This window comes from Triticum dicoccoides, chromosome 3B (assembly GCF_002162155.2).
Source record: "Triticum dicoccoides isolate Atlit2015 ecotype Zavitan chromosome 3B, WEW_v2.0, whole genome shotgun sequence".
Lineage (NCBI taxonomy): Eukaryota > Viridiplantae > Streptophyta > Magnoliopsida > Poales > Poaceae > Triticum > Triticum dicoccoides.
The window spans coordinates 95469937-95482534 of NC_041385.1; the positions used below are offsets into that span (position 1 = coordinate 95469937).

At 45.8% G+C, this 12598-nt stretch overlaps 1 long non-coding RNA gene across 1 annotated transcript; it reads left to right on the plus strand.

Moving 5' to 3' along the window:
* The first annotated feature begins 9080 nt into the window (after nt 1-9080).
* Nucleotides 9081-12381, plus strand: LOC119274978. Its single transcript, XR_005135391.1, has 5 exons — nt 9081-9275; nt 9381-9717; nt 10071-10241; nt 10342-10657; nt 11901-12381. It is a non-coding gene; the product is annotated as an uncharacterized LOC119274978 (long non-coding RNA).
* Nucleotides 12382-12598: the final 217 nt, after the last annotated feature.

Sequence of the window (12598 nt, forward strand, 5' to 3'; positions counted from 1 at the left end):
CATTTATATGAGTAATATCTTTTATGGTCATGCACCCCTGCTGAGTGGTCTATTTTTGTTGAATCTCGATAGTAGTGATACACATATTCATAGTGTTGAAGCCAAAAGATTGAAGTTTAATAATGATAGTGCAACTTATTTGTGGCACTGCCGTTTGGGTCATATCGGTGTAAGGCGCAGGAAGAAACTCCATACTGATGGACTTTTGGAATCACTTGATTATGAATCACTTGGTGCTTGCGAACCGTGCCTTATGGGCAAGATGACTAAAACTCCATTCTCCGGAACAATGGAACGAGCTACTGACTTGTTGGAAATAATACATACTGATGTATGATGTCCAATGAGTATTGATGCTCATGGTGGGTATTGTTATTTTCTTACCTTCACAGATGATTTGAGCAGATATGGTTATATCTACTTAATGAAGCATAAGTCTGAAACATTTGAAAAGTTCAAAGAATTTCAGAGTGAAGTGGAAAATCATCGTAACAAGAAAATAAAGTTTCTACAAACTGATCGTGGATGAGAATATTTGAGTTATGAGTTTGGTCTTCATTTGAAACAACATGGGATAGTTTCACAATTAACGCCACCTGGAACACCACAATGAAATGGTGTGTCCGAACGTCGTAACCGTACTTTATTAGATATGGTGCGATCTATGATGTCTCTTACTGATTTACCGCTATCATTTTGGGGTTATGCTTTAGAGACGGCCACATTCACTTTAAATAGGGCATCATCAAAATCCGTTGAGACGACGCCATATGAACTATGGTTTGGCAAGAAACCAAAGTTGTCATTTCTTAAAGTTTGGGGTTGCGATGCTTATGTGGAAAAGCTTCAACCTGATAAGCTCGAACCCAAATCGGAGAAGTATGTCTTCATAGGATACCCAAAGGAATCTGTTGGGTACACCTTCTATCACATATCCGGAGGCAAAATCTTTGTTGCTAAGAATGGATCCTTTCTAGAGAAGGAGTTTCTCTCAAAAGAAGTGAGTGGGAGGAAAGTAGAACTTGATGAGGTAACTGTACCTTCTCCCTTATTGGAAAGTAGTTCATCATAGAAATCAGTTCCAGTGATTCCTACACCAATTAATGAGGAAGCTAATGATGATGATCATGAAGCTTCAGATCAAGTAACTACCGAACCTTGTAGGTCTTCCAGAGTAAGATCCATGCCAGAGTGGTATGGTAATCCTATTCTAGAAGTCATGTTACTAGACCATGATGAACCTACGAACTATGAGGAAGCGATGATGAGCCCATATTCCGCGAAATGGCTTGATGCCATGAAATCTAAGATGGGATCCATGTATGAGAACAAACTATGGACTTTGGTGGACTTGCCCGATGATTGGCAAGCCATAGAAAATAAATGGATCTTTAATAAGAAGACCGGCGCAGACGGTAATGTTACTGTTTACAAGCTCAACTTGTTGCGAAAGGTTTTGGACAAGTTCAAGGAGTTGACTATGATGAGACTTTCTCACCCGTAGTGATGCTTAAGTCTGTCCGAATCATGTTAGCAATTGCTGCATTTAATGATTATGAAATTTGGCAAATGGATGTCAAAACTGCATTCCTGAATGGATTTCTGGAAGAAGAGTTGTATATGATTCAACCGGAAGGTTTTGTCGATCCAAAGGGTGCTAACAAAGTGTGCAAGCTCCAACGATCCATTTATAGACTGGTGCAAGCTTCTCGGAGTTGGAATAAACGCTTTGATAGTGTGATCAAAGCATATGGTTTTATATAGACTTTTGGAGAAGCCCATATTTACAAGAAAGTGAGTGGGAGCACTGTAGCATTTCTAATCTTATATGTAGATGACATATTGTTGATTGGAAATGATATAGAATTTCTGGATAACATAAAGGGATACCTGAATAAGAGTTTTTCTATGAAAGGCCTCGGAGAAGCTGCTTACATATTGGGCATCAAGATCTATAGAGATAGATCAAGACGCTTAATTGGACTTTCACAAAGCACATACCTTGATAAACTTTTGAAGAAGTTCAAAATGGATCAGTCAAAGAAAGGGTTCTTGCATGTGTTACAAGGTGTGAAGTTGAGTCAGACTCAAAGCCCGACCACCGCAGAAGATAGAGAGAAAATGAAAGTCATCCCCTATGCTTCAGCCATAGGTTCTATCATGTATGCAATGTTGTGTACCAGAGCTGATGTATGTCTTGCTATAAGCATAGCAGGGAGGTACCAAAGTAATCCCGGAGTGGATCACTCGATGGCGGTCAAGAACATCCTGAAATACCTGAAAAGGACTAAGGATATGTTTCTCGTTTATGGAGGTGAAAAAGATCTCGTCGTAAACGGTTACATGACTCTAAGTCGCAAACCGAATACATATTTTTATTGAATGGAGGAGCTGTCAGTTGGTGCAGTTCCAAGCAGAGGTCGTGGCGGGATCTACGTGTGAAGCGGAGTACATTGCTCCTTCGGAAGCGGCAAATGAAGGAGTTTGGATGAAGGAGTTCATATCCGATCTAGGTGTCATACGTAGTGCATCGGGCCCAATGAAAATCTTTTGTGCCAATACTGGTGCAATTTCCTTGGCAAAGGAATCCAGATTTCACAAGAGAACCAAGCACATCAAGAGACGCTTCAATTCCATCCGTCGTCAAGTGTCGGAAGGGGACATAGAGATTTGCAAGATACACACGGATCTGAATGTTGCAGACCCGTTGACTAAGCCTCTCTCACGAGCAAAACATGATCAACACCAAAGCTCCGCGTGTTAGAATCATTACTATGTAATCTAGATTATTGACTCTAGTGCAAGTGGGAGGCTGAAGGAAATATGCCCTAGAGGCAATAATAAAGTTATTGTTTATTTCCTTAGTTCATGATAAATGTTTATTATTCATGCTAGAATTGTATTAACCGGAAACTTAGTACATGTGTGAATACATAGACAAAACAAATAGTCCCTAGTATGCCTCTACTTGACTAGCTCGTTAATCCAAGATGGTTATGTTTCCTAACCATAGACATGTCTTGTCATTTGATGAACGGGATCACATCATTAGGAGAATGATGCGATGGACATGACCCATCCGTTAGCTTAGCATTATGATCGTGTTAGTTTCATTGCTACTGCTTTCTTCATGACTTATACAAGTTCCTCAGACTATGAGATTATGCAACTCCCAAATACCGGAGGAACACTTTGTGTGCTACCAAATGTCACAACGTAAATGGCTGATTATAAAGGTGCTCTACAGGTGTCTCCGAAGGTGTTTGTTGGGTTGGCATAGATCGAGAATAGGATTTGTCACTCCGTGTTTCGAAGAGGTATCTCTGGGCCCTCTCGGTAATACTCATCACTATAAGCCTTGCAAGCATTGTGACTAATGAGTTAGTTGTGGGATGAAGTATTATGGAACGAGTAAAGAGACTTGCCAGTAACGAGATTGAACTAGGTATTGAGATACCGACGATCGAATCTCGGGCAAGTAACATACCGATGACAAGGGGAACAACGTATGTTGTTATGCGGTTTGACTGATAAAGATCTTCGTAGAATATGTAGGAACCAATATGAGAATCCAGGTTCCGCTATTGGTTATTGACCGGGGACGTGTCTCGGTCATGTCTACATAGTTCTCGAACCCGTAGGGTCCGCACGCTTAACATTCGATGATGATTGGTATTATGAGTTTATGTGATATGTTGTACCGAAGATTGTTCGGAGTCCCGGATGTGATCAAGGACATGATGAGGATTCTCGAAATGGTCGAGACATAAAGATTGATATATTGGACGACTATATTCGAACATCAGAAGTGTTCCAGAGAAGTTTCGTATAAAACCGGAGTGCCAAAGGGTTACCGGCACCCCCCGGGAAACTAATGGGCCTCGATGGGCCCTAGTAGAGAGAGACAGGGGACGGCTAGGGCAGGCCACGCGCCCCCTCCTCCTGAGTCCGAATAGGACAAGGAAGGGGGCGGCGCCCCCCTTGCCTTCCCTCTCTCCCTCTCCTTCCTTTCCCCTCCCTTCCCCAAGTTGGAAACCTACTAGGAATAGGATTCCTAGTAGGAATCCTACTTGGGGCGCGCCCTATAGGGGCCGGACAGCCTCCCCCTTGCACCCTAGAACACACAAGTTGACAATTGTTTAGCCGTGTGTGGTGCCCCCCTCAACAGTTACACACCTCAGTCATATCGTCGTGGTGCTTAGGTGAAGCCCTGCGTCGGTAACTTCATCATCACCGTCACCACGCCATCAAGCTGCCGAAACTCTCCCTCAGCCTCAACTGGATCAACAGTACGAGGGACTTCTCCGAGCTGAACGTGTGCTGAACACGGAGGTGCCGTACGTTTGGTGCTTGGATCAGTTGCATCGTGAAGACGTTCAACTACATCAACCGCGTTAACTAAACGCTTCCGCTTTCAGTCTACGAGGGTACGTGGACACACTCTCCCCTCTCGTTGCTATGCAACACATAGATAGATCTTGCGTGATCATAGAATTTTTTTTGAAATTGTCGCGTTCCCCAACATTTTCTCCCACAAACCAGAAACAAACGTGAGAAGGTTTCCGGGAGTACGGACCGCTATCACATCCGTTATGACCGTCCTAACCCACCAAAAAACCCTTCCCCCACCCGCGCGCTTCCCCCACGTCGCTCAGCTACCCACATTCATGCCGCTGTAGAGCGCGTCGCTTCACATTGAAGGCGGCTCAGGCCGGACGCGAACTCTCACTGGCTCCGCCATTGAAGCGCCACGCCGATCGAGGGTGTCACCCGCTGCACATCCGGCTAAACATGTCTCCCAACCGCATTCAAACGCCTCCACTAAACCCGCGTGAAAGCCGAAAAACCTACTCCGGCCACACGTCCATTTACGAGTAGGCCGGCATTAAACGCAACACCGAGCAAGCTCCTCCCGTCCGCTCTCTATTTAGATGAGGCCAGAAACCAGGCAAGAATCACATCACTCCGTCGCTCCCCATCTCCTCCTTCCACCATTTTCTTCACTCTTTTGATGGCATCCGACCAGTCGGAAGAGCAACTCTCCGACATAAAAGCCGGTTGGGTGGCCCGCCGAGCCCGCCCGATACGAGCGAGACAACTCGCTACTCCACCTCCAAGCCCGATGGAGTAAGTTTCCGCCTCAAGCCGGCACGTGGTTTAGCAACTCGCCGCACCAAGCCAGCTCGTGGAGGAGTGGCAAGTTGCTCCAAGCCGGCACTGTGGCACTGGCATCGTCGCCGTTGTCGATGACGTTGCGTCGTACCGCGCCTCTAGTGCTCGCAACCATGCCATCCGTCGTCGACGCGCGCGTGGCCGCGCCTTTTCAGGCAGAGAAAAAGCCGGTTGCGCGGACGTCAATGAGGTAGCGGCCCGCACGTCCACGCCCACCGCCATTATCAAGGAGAAGTAGAACATGGGAGTCCGCCGCTGCTTGTATCCCATGGAGGCCACCACCGGCACGCTGCCGGCTTGTATAGCCAATGACGTGTCCAGTCTTTATCTGAGACCATCTTGGGCTCCACAGAACCACCCTTCCCCTCCGAATGAAGCATCCTCTTTGCCACTCCGATGAGCAGCAGAGCCGGACATAGGACATAGAGAAGATAAGGAGGGAGAATATGCCTCTGGGACTCCCGACAGTCCGGTTAGCAGGCTGCCGGACATGGGGGAGACAAAGGGATCCGCCGCGGCCGGCGTAGACTAGTGTAGTGTATCCGTGTCATGGGAATGGAGCTCTGCGCGACCGTACATGCACATAAAGTCCACCCCCTGCACACCCTCGGTTCCAGCTTTTCGGGTGAAAGCCTAAGGCCATGCCAGGTCAGACGACAGCGTCGACATCGTCGCTTCCTTCTTTGGGGTGTCGTCTTGAAGAGCTTTGGATCCCGTTTGCGCGCTCCATGGGTTGGACGCTCGCGGCATTGCGGTCGGCAGGTGTGCGTCCGGCAATGATGATGTGGCGCAACTTCTTGTGTGGCAACGATGGTGGCTTCAGGCGGAGTTGGGCTGCTGCTGGGCTTTGGTAGTCGGTCTCATCCGGCGTGTTCGAGGGGCTGCCGAGCCTCACTTGTCTTTCTGAAGTCGGAGCTGCAGAAGAGGTGCTTCCGCGGTGACGATGACACGAGACGGGTGGTCGGTTCCGGCGCTGGCTCGGCGCAGGTCCAGCGCTTTCCCCCTGCAATGCTCATCGCCAGAGTCGGAGCTGCCTGGTCTTCGGCGCGTGCGGTGGACTGTTTGGCGCTGTCCGGCGCAAGCCTCGACGCTCGTTTATGGTGAGAGCTCCATCGATGGTCGTTGATGGTGGAGTCGGAGTCGCCCTGGCGGAGGTGTGATGACGATGACACCAGATTGCTACCTCGACGCTTTTCTCCTCGACGGCGTGTGTGCGTTCTTGTGTGGGTTGCCAGGTCGCCCGGGATGTCCTATGTGCGCATGTTGTAACGGTTTTCGCCCGGTTTTCCGTTAAATTAACCGGACAATTCTCTTCTTCTTTATTAATGAGATGAGGCAAAACTTTTGCCTCCGTTTCAAAAAAAAATGTCCAAAATATAACCGTTTTTGTCCGGTTTATACGAAATCTGTCATGTTTGTATGAAATCCAGTTGTGTTCGCATGAACTTCATCCGGTTTTTGAAAAAGAGTTTGCAATGTGTGCAACTAGCATTGGATGACATTCTCCCGAATCTATGTCCGCAGACGAATATGGGAGGAAATTTACGGGTCGCCGTTGGAGATGCCCTAATATATTTTTAATGGAAGGGACGCCTTACTACTAGTTATTAATTACTTGTTGTGCTGCTTCGTTTTTGTTTATTCGGCATATTAATTTTTACTGAAGTCAAACATTATAAAATTTGATAAAGTTTGTAGAAAACAATATAAAAATTTACAATGACTGAATGACAAATCTGGGAGTGGCGTTTTGGCTCCCAGGTCCAGGTGATCCTGGTATCTGTGTCGTCCATCTGAGCGTTGAGATCTGTGAGGTGTACTATTATTTTTGCTATACGGGACAGAAGAAATCAGGAATACGCAGTGGCAGGCTACCTGTACGTACTGTGTCAGACGAGCGAAGCGGACGGCCGCTTGGGGCACCGTTGACGGCGGTTAGCGAGTGTCGTCTTGGACCAGGGGGACTCCTCACATGGGAGAACGTATCCTGTGCAACGCTTCAACTCATGCACCAGGTGCGCCAATGGCCCATGAGCCGTCGGATTAAAATGAAGGGACAAGATGCATCTACTATGTGGGCTGTTGGAACATTTGCAGAAAGGGCCTTGTAGTTCCAACTTCCTAGTACTCTGGAGCGATAGTATCTTGTTTTCTTCTCGCCCTCTTGTGTACTGCTGGAACTTTGGCTTAGAAAATTTTACCCAAACCTAGTTGTATTCTCTTTCTCTCTAGATTGTATTGATAATTTCTGCCTATTAAATTTTTATCAGCTGTCGTACCATCTGAATTGGCCATGCACACTCGAGTTCTTTTTGCAATCAACCCGCGGCGACTCATTGAGGGTGTTCCAGCGTGGTCCAGCGCTCTCTCTATCAATATGTAGTCTGGATATTGTAACATATTTTTGGAGCTCTTGCATCCCAACCTTAAAAGCAGAATGTAACTTGTATCCCCCAAACAGTTCGAATAGAAATAAACAAAGGGATCTGCTCTCTGATCCTTGATTTGTAAACAAATGTAAATGGAAAGTGTCAAACTGAACTTTATGAAATCCAAACTAATTGTACATTGTAGCGATCCTCTAAATTAATACCCTTGTTGGGTCTTGGGTGCTGCTTGTTCCTAGCTTAGTCATTTCGTTGCCTGCAGCTCAAGAAAACTCATCATGAGGACCAACACTATTTGATTTTATGGTTCTTCACCTGAACCACACACTTTTGTTAGGTACATAACAGTTTCAGGTTACTGAAGAGGAATTTGAGATTAGGATTCTTTCCTTTGTGGTTTGCGTTTCCTGTAACATATATCAGCTTACAAAGAATTAATAGAAAAGGAACAATAAAAGCTTTAACCTGTTCCCGCAAGTGAGAACAGATTCTTCTAATCGACACTCAAACATGATTTTAGTAGTAAGAACCTCTGGTACAGAAATCCAGACCAAATAGTACTGAATTTTCGGCAGTATAAAGACAATTGTTATCCAATCAGATCACTTTTGTTTTATCCTTTTCTTTTGAATGTACATCAGAAAATAGGCGTTGTTTGTGTTTTTCAGGTCCTCTCCAAATGTTCAGTTGCAAGCTCATCTTTAAACAAAACTTGTTTGCTATTCAAGGTAATGTTCTACTTGCATCCATTTTCTCCTTTTTAGCATTTTAAGATATTTATTTCAACTTACCAGGAGTTGCATGGTGATCAATCTATCTGTGAATGCTTCGGTAAAAAAAAATGCAGTGTATGTGTAGATAAACAGTTGCAGATACAAGTGAGGATGTTAAACTAGAGATAGATCTTTTGTTTTAGCAGATGATAATTATGTAATGTAAAACTAGGTTGTCCTTGTGATTTTATTACCTTGTACATAATTTCTTACTCCATTTGTGTATACGAGTATAATGTACAAAGATACGCAGCACAACGAGCAACCTTTGGACGATTCCGGCTGTGGTGGCCGCGTGCATGTGTTGTTGCTTCGATGCCAATGACGGTCACCCAGGAGAGAAAAGGAGAGAGACAAAGAGAAAGAGTGTGATAGGAAGGTATGTGTCGACTAGTACAGGAGAGCTGGAGAGGGAGATTGAGATAGGCGATGGGGCAATTTTTCTGACCCGCGCTTCCTGGTTCAGCAGTAAAAGAGAGGTCAAAGGGAGAACATGACTGACTTTGGAAGCGTGTTTTGTATGATTCAGCAGCACTACAAGGTCTAATTTGTAAATGTTCCAGCAGCCCACATCCTAGATGGATTATGTCCCTTCATTTTTAATCCGACGGCTCGTTGGCCATTGGCGCACCTGGTGCATGAGTTGGGGCGTTGCACAGGATACATTCTCCCTCACATGGACCCGCCGTCTCGTCACTTGGACCCACAGACCAGCCAGTGCAAATGAATGCATCCCAACCCCAGTCACCACCGGGGGACCCCCACCACCGGAGCCCTGTTGAGGAAAAGGGGATCGGGTAGAGAGAACCCGAGAGTGTGTGGGCGGCGGCGGCCCCAGCGGTGGCGAGGTCGCACGGTGCGTCTATACTGCAGGCCGCGAACGGCGACCGGGATCAGCTAGGGCGCTGCATGGCCATGGACTTCCCGTCTCTCACGCCGACAGGTAAAATTTCTCCAAAATACACAGCAAAAATTTCTGCAGTATCACCGCTCGGGGAAGAGAAGCAACCTTATGGGTTTCGACTGATTCGGCTGCCGATTTTCCCAGAAGAAGCGGCTAGCACGGCGCGCGCTAATGGAGCTGGTTGGGGGTGGTCGTCATGGGAAGATTTTTCGGCTAGTGGATCGCGTGTTGCTGTTCTTGTGGATTTCGGATTAGGAGCAATGGCCCGGGAGGCGAGGAAACTAGTGTGGCTGCTGGTGGCGTCGGCGTGTCCGATTTCACGGAGAGTGCAGGGGACAACGTGGATGTCATTGACCACGGTTGTGTTGAAGGGCCGCCGGTTGCAGACCAGGATGTTGTAATTTAAGAGCGTGCTGATAGTGGCGATGCAGTCTCAGCACAGTCGCAAGATGGATCCACAAGCCATGGCATATACTAAAAGGTAATCAGATTTTGTTTGCAAAAAATGTGTGGTCCAGTGTGTAGTTTAGCTCGTAATAAACGATGTATGCAATTTGTAAGAATTTGGTATCTCTTTTTTGCCGGGGTACCGAATCAATAGGGTCGCTTGCCAAAATTTTTGTTATGACGGTTTATATGAAAAATGTTGAATAGTTTGTTTATGATTTGTATTTCTTAAAACTGAAAGATCTATTGAGCAGGTGTGGCAAGATAATTTCAAATGAATATATTTGTATACCAGTCTGAAATAAGTGCGTATATAATTGTTAACCCATTGCATAATAGATTTTTCTAGTCTGCAAGAATACTCAATGAATTTTCTGTGTTGTGCAGGGTTAAGAGTAGGGAATCATGCTCCAGATAGTACGCCATGCCCGGATAGGGATATGCGGATAAACTTGGCGACCATGTAGTTGACCCTGCCATTGGCCTAACATTTGACTCACTCGGTGAGGCCTACGATATTTACAACCTGTACTTGTTGGAGCACAGCTTTGGTATAAGGTACGGCAAGAGTAGGCTAAATGCAGAGAAATACATGTACATCACTTTGTGGAAAATTGTGTTGGATGGCTAATGTTTGAATTGGTCTTTGTAATTGCAGGAAACCAACAAAGGAAAACAGCAGGTCCTGCCGCTGTGAGTGTCCAGCAATGATAAGAAGCGGCAGGATGATAACATGCCTACTGAATCTGAACTCTCGCAGTGCATCTTGACGACATATGAACTGAGGGTTGAACGGGAATCTTGTCTGTGGAGACAACCAGCTGCATGACGTGAAGGTGAAAAATGGTTCACCGTGGCCAGAGGCTGTCCTAATAAGTTTCAGTTTGTTTGTGCAGGAAGCCGAGGAGGAAGGGGTGGCAGGAGGAACTACAAACAAGCTTGTTTGCGCTCCGGTTGTGCTGGAAACCAATCTCGTGAGTGTGTTTTGCTTCTGTGCGCATCTAGCTAGAATAGACAAATTGATTTGTCTAGTTTTGAGTTAGCTCTCATGCGGTGCGTATTTTCTCCGTATCGATCAACCTGCCTGCTTCCGAAGCCAGCTCTGCACATTCTGCCAATCAGCCAAAAATAGGGAGCGGCGTTGCGGCGTCAGTTAATCGCACAAAGCCGTAAGAGACGCATGGCCGGGTGGACGAGCCGCTTACATTTTGATGGCACGTATTAGACTGCAATCGTCATTGTCATGTTTTTTCTTTTCTTGCAAGGGGCAGTGAGGAGACAGAAAATGGAGATCATTGTAACTTGTTGAGCTACTGAATTTAAAATTAGTTGATGTTAGTTCAGGATGTTAGTTGAAAATGGCTGAACACAATTACAGTGGGTGGGGGATTTAGAAGTAGGAGTATGGCGAACGGAATCATGCTGAAGAGAGTATTCTCCAGTCTTGCTGGAATGGACCATTGGGATAAAGCGAAAGAGTTTAATTTTTTCCAGTGTGATTCCTGTTATATGTCCAACCTGTATGACAACCAGCCGCATAAATTTCAGATGTGGTGCGGTAGGAGCATAACTCCGCCTATGTCTTCTAGGCATAGCCGGTCCCAAGCCCGGGTAAAGGAGGAGGGTTGTGATAGGCTTGGCGAGCCAACGTAAAAACTAGCCAGTCCCATAGGTATGAAACCCATTTGAGCGAGAATAGTACTAGGATGGGTGACCTCCTAGGAAGTCCTCGTGAAAGGGTTTCATATCTAAGGGTTGTGATAGGCTTGGCGAGCCAACGTAAAAACTAGCCAGTCTTTTGGGTATGAAACCCATTTGGGCGAGAGTAGTACTAGGATGGGTGACCTCCTGGGAAGTCCTCGTGAAAGGGTTTCATATCTAGCCTACCCCAACTTGTTTGGGATAAAAGGCTTCGTAAGTAAGTAAGTAAGTGGTGCGGTAGGAGCATGATGCCGAATTTACCATTATCATTCAAGTTTCTGTTATATGTACAAACTATGAGAATGTGCGACAATTTATCCATCCACATGAACTTCATTTGTGCCATAATACGACAGTGTTTTGGTACAAGCAGGATGCTTATTTATTGAAAATTCAGCTAGCAAATACTTTTGAAAAGTGTGTGCTTTTTAACTGAAAATTTCAGGATTAGGACAGGACACGGGAGCCACGTACTGAAATTGCTTAATTTTAACTGTTTTTCCTTTTTGTACACAGGGGGGGCTGCTAACTGAGAACAGTAGATCATGCAGATGGACAGCGATCAGGTGACTTGCTCTATCTGACGTCCATTGTATATCCAACACAGGGGATTGGCAACAAAATTTCTTGGTAGAAACACAGGGCAACGGTTCGAACGGGCTTGGCGAGCTCGTTCTCTCACATGACGCATCGCCGAGGAGAGCAGTGCTGCGGGACTGCCGTGGAGGACTAGCAATGTCAAGATAGAGGAAGGAGTGTCAGCACTGCCGCAGGTTCCTTTCCGATTATCTCGCGGACCGCTCGATACCATCATAAGTCAGTAGTAAGCTTTCTGATTGTAAGGCTGGAAGATTGTTTTTTCAGTTCTTTGCAATCGTTAGTGCTGTGTAAATGGTTAGTGCATCTACAATTCAACTGATTCTGAATTTTAATGCTAGTGGTAAATAGTTTCTGTTCTGAATGGTTCTGAATTTCATTGACAAGTGTTATTTGATTATTTGGTTTTTGCTTGTTTAATCTCTTCCCGCATGACATGTGGATTAGGAAGATACTTACTTGTTATGACACCGGCCACTCCTGGAATCTGCACTTGCCGGCCTATTTTTTTTATTTTTTTTACAAAATCGTCAGTGTATGAATTTGATGATGCAAAGGGTGGAACTTCAAGATCTACTTTCATGGTTCAGTCTGCATTTGTCGAATCGATCCCTGGG